Source organism: Chrysochloris asiatica, unplaced genomic scaffold, assembly GCF_000296735.1.
Source record: "Chrysochloris asiatica unplaced genomic scaffold, ChrAsi1.0 scaffold00011, whole genome shotgun sequence".
NCBI lineage: Eukaryota > Metazoa > Chordata > Mammalia > Afrosoricida > Chrysochloridae > Chrysochloris > Chrysochloris asiatica.
This window is the reverse complement of record NW_006408529.1, coordinates 22,858,953-22,864,516: the sequence shown is the minus strand read 5'-3', so window position 1 is coordinate 22,864,516 and position 5,564 is coordinate 22,858,953.

The window sequence follows — 5,564 nt, the reverse complement described above, 5'->3', positions numbered from 1 at the left end:
TTACATACACAATTGTCATACTCTCTTTGTATTCGAACCATTGATTTCTCTTATGGATTGAATTACATCCCTCAAAATATGTGTTCTAGCTACTATTGAACACTTCAGAATATGTGTTGAAATGAAAGCTAGCTTGAAATAGTTGAGTTACCATTCACTGCCTTCCTCAATATGAAAAAAGAAAAAAATATTTGATTTACAATATCACAGTATAGTAGACTTATTTTTCCATGATCTACTATGAACTTATTTGGAAAGAAAAGTTTAATTTTGTTGTATTAATGAAGTCATACTAATATAGGGTGGATCCTAAACTTAATCTATTCTGAGATATAAACAGAACAGAATAGACACAGAGACACTTAGAAGGAAATAATGACAATGGAGACAGAGGTATCTATAATGCCAAGAATTGCTGATATTTACTTGATGACTCCCAATATTTTTAACTTCATACTACTTACATTGCACATCCTTATCATTAATGCATGTTCTCAGAAAATGAACTTCCCAAAAGCTTAGCTCCATTCATATTATTAAGCTTTACTCTACTTTGAAGAAGCATGTCTTCCCTAGTCATATTTTGCGTGCCAAACAACCTGAACTACTCATCTTCCAGCGTCATATCAAACAATGTTCTGATGCTATTCATAAAGCTACTCCCTCAGAGCTGATTGTTGTTCCTTCCTAGTCTTTTTGAGTCTGAAACCTCCATAGAAACCTGGTCACCATGGGTGATCCTGCTTGTATTGAAACACCAGCCGCATTGCTTGCAGCATTAGAGCTACATGCAATTCACTATAGTATGAGAAACTGCCAGACAAGTAAAGAACTAAACACGAATCAATTATTCTTGGTACAACAATTCCATGTATTCCTTCCATCTTCCCTTGATGCTCTGTGTGTTGTGTAATATACTTCCCACTGTTGTTGTTAGGTACCATCAAGTTGATAGTGACTCATAATGATCCTATGCACAACAGAACGTAACAGTGTCCTGTCATGCACCAAACTCACAACTGTTTCTATCTTTGAGCCCATCGCTGCTGCCACTGTACCAATCCAGCTGGTTGAATATCTTCCTCTTTTTCTCGGGCCTTCCATTCTACTAAGCATACTGTTCTTCTCCAGGGACTGGTCCCTCCTGATAATATGTCCAAAGTATGAGAGACCATGTCTGGCCATCCTGGCTTCCAAGGAGAATTCTGGCTGTACTTCTTCCAATACAGATTAGTTTGTTGTTCTGGAAGTCCATGGTACTTTTAATAGTCTTCTCCAACATCATAGCACAAATTTTGTCCCTAGAATTTGTTAATAATATATTTGGAGGTTTGAACATTTTATTCAGTTCTTATGGTTTGCAACATGACAAGCATTTTCCTTTTGGGTTTTCTAACTCCAGATTTTTGCATATTTCACTATAAAGCTTTGTTTTGTCTTCTTGAGCTATCCTTTGGAATTTTCAATTCAGCTCTTTGTTTCTTTATTTCTTCCTTTTGCTGTGTTGTTGTTGCTTTTAAGTGCCGTTAAATCTGTTTTGAACTCATAGTGACCCTATATGGGATTTCTGAGGAGAGGCATGTGAGTTACAACTGCCTATCGTGCAGTTCAAACTGGCTTCTCTGTTAAGTGCTTATACTACAGTGCCACACTTTAATTCAAGATCAAAACTCAGAGTCTCATCTGATTTTATTTTGCTCTTTTCTTATTTTCCTATCATTTTAATGACCTACTATTTCCTCATGTATGATTGTCTTGATGTCATCCCATAGCCATTCTGGTCTTTAGTCATTGTTGTCCATTGTGTCAAAAAAGTACATTGCAAGATACATCCTGAAGGACAATGCTTCTAGTGATAATATGATATCTATCTGCCTACAAGAAAAGTCAACAAAGTCAGTTTGTTGTGTTGTGGTGGCTTGTGTGTTGCTGTGATTCTGGAAACAATGATATGGGTATTTTAAATACAAGCAGCGTACACCCATGGTGGACAGATGTCAGCTAATCTTCCAGACTAAGACAGACAAGGAAGAAGGAGAGGCAGATGGAGAGGCAGATGGAGAGGCAGATGGAGATGCAGATGGCTTCTGAATGTTTAGCCACTGAAAACCTTATGGATAGCAGTGGGGCATTGTCTGATAAAAACCAGAATATTGCATATTGAAACATGATGAATAGCAGAAAAATATTGTTAGATATGGTTCCAGAGATGAGCCCCTCAGTTTAGAGAATTTGAGAAGTGTTGAGCATGTTCTTCCCTTTTGGTTTTCTTTAAATCCATGTTTTTGAATATTCCATTATAATATTTGACTTTCTGTTTCTAAGCTACCCTTTGAAATTATTTATTCAACTATCCTACCTGTTAATTTATTTCACTTGCTTTAACATCTCCATATTGGACAGCCAGATTCTGAGTCTCTTCTGACATCAGTTTTGGTCTTTTCCTTCTTTCTTGTCTTCTTAATGACCTTTGTTTTCTTCCTGTATGCTGTTGTTGGTGTTATTCCATAACTCTTTTGGTCTTCTCTCATTATTGTCTAATGCATCAAGTCTATTCTTGAGATGATATCTAAATTCAGGTGAGGTATGTTCAAAGTCATATTTTGACTCTTATGGGCTGGTTGTAATTTTCTTCAGCTTCAGCTTGCATATGAGCAATTGCTTTGGTTTATGATATGGAACTTTTCCACCATCTCTTTCTACAGAGTTAGCCAATTTTATTTCTCATCAGGTCCATCTGTATAGTCATTTTTATGTCTTTTAAAGAGACAATTGCAGTGAAGAAGCAATTGGTCTTGCAAAAGTCTGTCGTGTGATCTCTAGCATCCTTTCTATCACCAAGGCCATATTTTCCATATTTTACTTTTTCTTTGGTTCCAACTTTGCATTCCGAATGCCAGTAATGGTCAATATATCTTTATTGCATATTTTATCAATTTCAAGCTGAAGATGTTGATATAATTCAAAGACTTGTCAAAGACTTCATTTTTGTCAGACCAACCAACAGCAGCCAACAAATCAAATGATGCATTGCATTGGGCAAATCTGCTGCACAAGAATTCTTTAAAGCGTTCAAGAACAAAGATATCAGTTTGAGGACTAAGGTGTGCCTGATTCAAACTATATTATTTTCAATAGCCACGTATACATATGAAAGTTGGACAATTAAAGACAACCATAGAAAAATTGATGCATTTGAGTTGCGATGTTGGGGAGAATATTGAAAGTATCATGGGCTATCAAAATAACAAATATGTATTGGAAGAATTACAGCCAGAATGTACCTGAGAAACCAGCATGGCCAGACTTTGTCTTTCATAATTTGGACACATTAACAGGAGGGACCCATCCCTGGAGAAGGACATCATACTTGGTAAAGTAGAGGGTCAGCAAAAGAGAGGAAGACCCCCAGTGAAATGGATTGGCATCATGTCATCAGCAATTGCTGAAGCATAGCCAGAGTTCTGAGGTTGTCGCAGGACCGAGTCGTGTTTTGTTCGGCTGTGCATAATAAGTTCGCTATGAGTTTGACAGCACCTTACAACAATAATGGCTTATTCACTGAAAATACTTTAAAAAAAAAAATGTTTTATTATGAATTATGTGATAGTTTACATGGGAGAACATTAGCTTTACATTCATCCTGTCGTATACGTTTCATTGCCAGGGTTACAATTCCCTCCATGCATCATCAACCAACCAAATGGTATATCCTGCAAGCCTACCTCCACTCCCCACCCCCCTGTCGTCAGTACACAGCTCCTCTCCCTCTCTGGATTAAAAGTCCCCAGCCGCTCCATCTCTCCACGTCATCATGTCTGCCTCCATCTCTGGCATCAGTATTTCTCTGGATAAGGTCTTGCTCTCTGCTCTTCTCCCTTAATGGTCCTGGGACCTCCGCTCCTAAACTGCAAAGTCTTCACTTCTCTCTTTCAATATTTTGCCGTTAGAATCTTTCATTATTTGCAGGGAAGGCTTGAATTTTTTCTTTAATTCTTTCAGCTTGAGAAATAGTGTGTTCTTCCCTTTTGGTTTTCTAATGCCAGGCTTTGCCTGTTTCATTATAATACTTGACTTTGTCTTCTTGAGCTGCCTTTGGAAATTTTCTGTTTAACTATTTTACCTCTTATTATCTTCCAGTTGCTTTAGCATCTATACACTGGAAAGCAAATTTGAGAATCTTTTAACATCCATTTTGTCTTTTCCTTGTTTCTTAATTACCTTTTGTTTGAATATGTTGCTGTTTTGTGTGCCGTCGAGTCAATTCAGACTCATAACGACCTTGTATAGGGTTTCTGAGGAACAGCTGATGAGTTTGAACCACCGATTTTGCAGTTCAAACAGACCTTGAGATGGAGTGCTTATCCTATAGTGTCATACCAGGACTCCTTAAGGGGTATCTGATGTGTATTATAACACTATGTTGCTGTTGTTTTTGTTATGTGCCATGGAGTCGGTTCCGACTCATAGCAACCCTGTACAGGGTTTCCGAGGCTGCAAATCTTTATGAGAGCAGAAAGCCTCATCTTTCTCCCACGGAACAGCTTGTAGTTTAGAACTGCTGACCCTTGAGGTTAGCAGCCCAGTTCGTAACCACTACACTACCAGAGCTCCTTAAAGACCATATCAATTGAGCAAGATTATAATAACTGTCAGAAGCCCCTCTCAGATATTGGATGTAGTGAATGTAATAGTGGCAAATGAAATTGCTTCCCACATACAGCTCCTTTATATCATGTCTCTTGAAAACAAATTGATTATGTGGTCTGAAGTTTCATTGTACCATATATATGTAATCTCTGCTACATCTGTATTAGTCATAACAAATACCTAAGTTCCTGGTTTATGCATGTACTGTACCTGATTTCTTTCATTATTTTAGTGTAAACTTTCTCTGCTTAGAAATGAAACGTTTACAGTATAGCAGTGTATGGTTCCATTCATCAAATCCCATATATTGAGGTTCTCTTGAGTGTTGAAGCGTTATCTCACTGTTTCATTTTCTCTAGAATATATCACCATAACATGCATCATCATCCCTAAACACAATAAAATCAATGCTACTGATAACAACAGCAAGCATCAAAGGAGGAGTATTGATTTGGAAGTGAAACAAAAGGTAATTAAACAACATGATGGTGGAAAGTCACTGAATTCTATTGCTACAGATTTAGGCATGTTTGCACAACATCCACATCACATAATGGCCCTTTTCACAGAATGTATCTTGGTTGTTAAGTTACATATGACTCTATTAAGTATATTATTCCTACATGTCCACATTTATATTGAAAACACATGACGCTTTGGGGAGGGAAGTGATAGAAGCTTGTAAAATCTTGAATCCCAGCCAAGGATACCATGGTTATAATAAATATATCAGAAGCTTGTGACAATATAATGAATTTTCTACTTATTAATAGAATTAGAAAATAATAGATTTGATAAATTTTAGGTGAGTGAAGTTTGCTGTAAGGACCTCTGGTAGCATAGTGGTTACAATTCGGGCTGTTAACCTCAAGGTCAGCAGTTTGAAACTACCAGCCGTTCCATGGGAGAAAGAT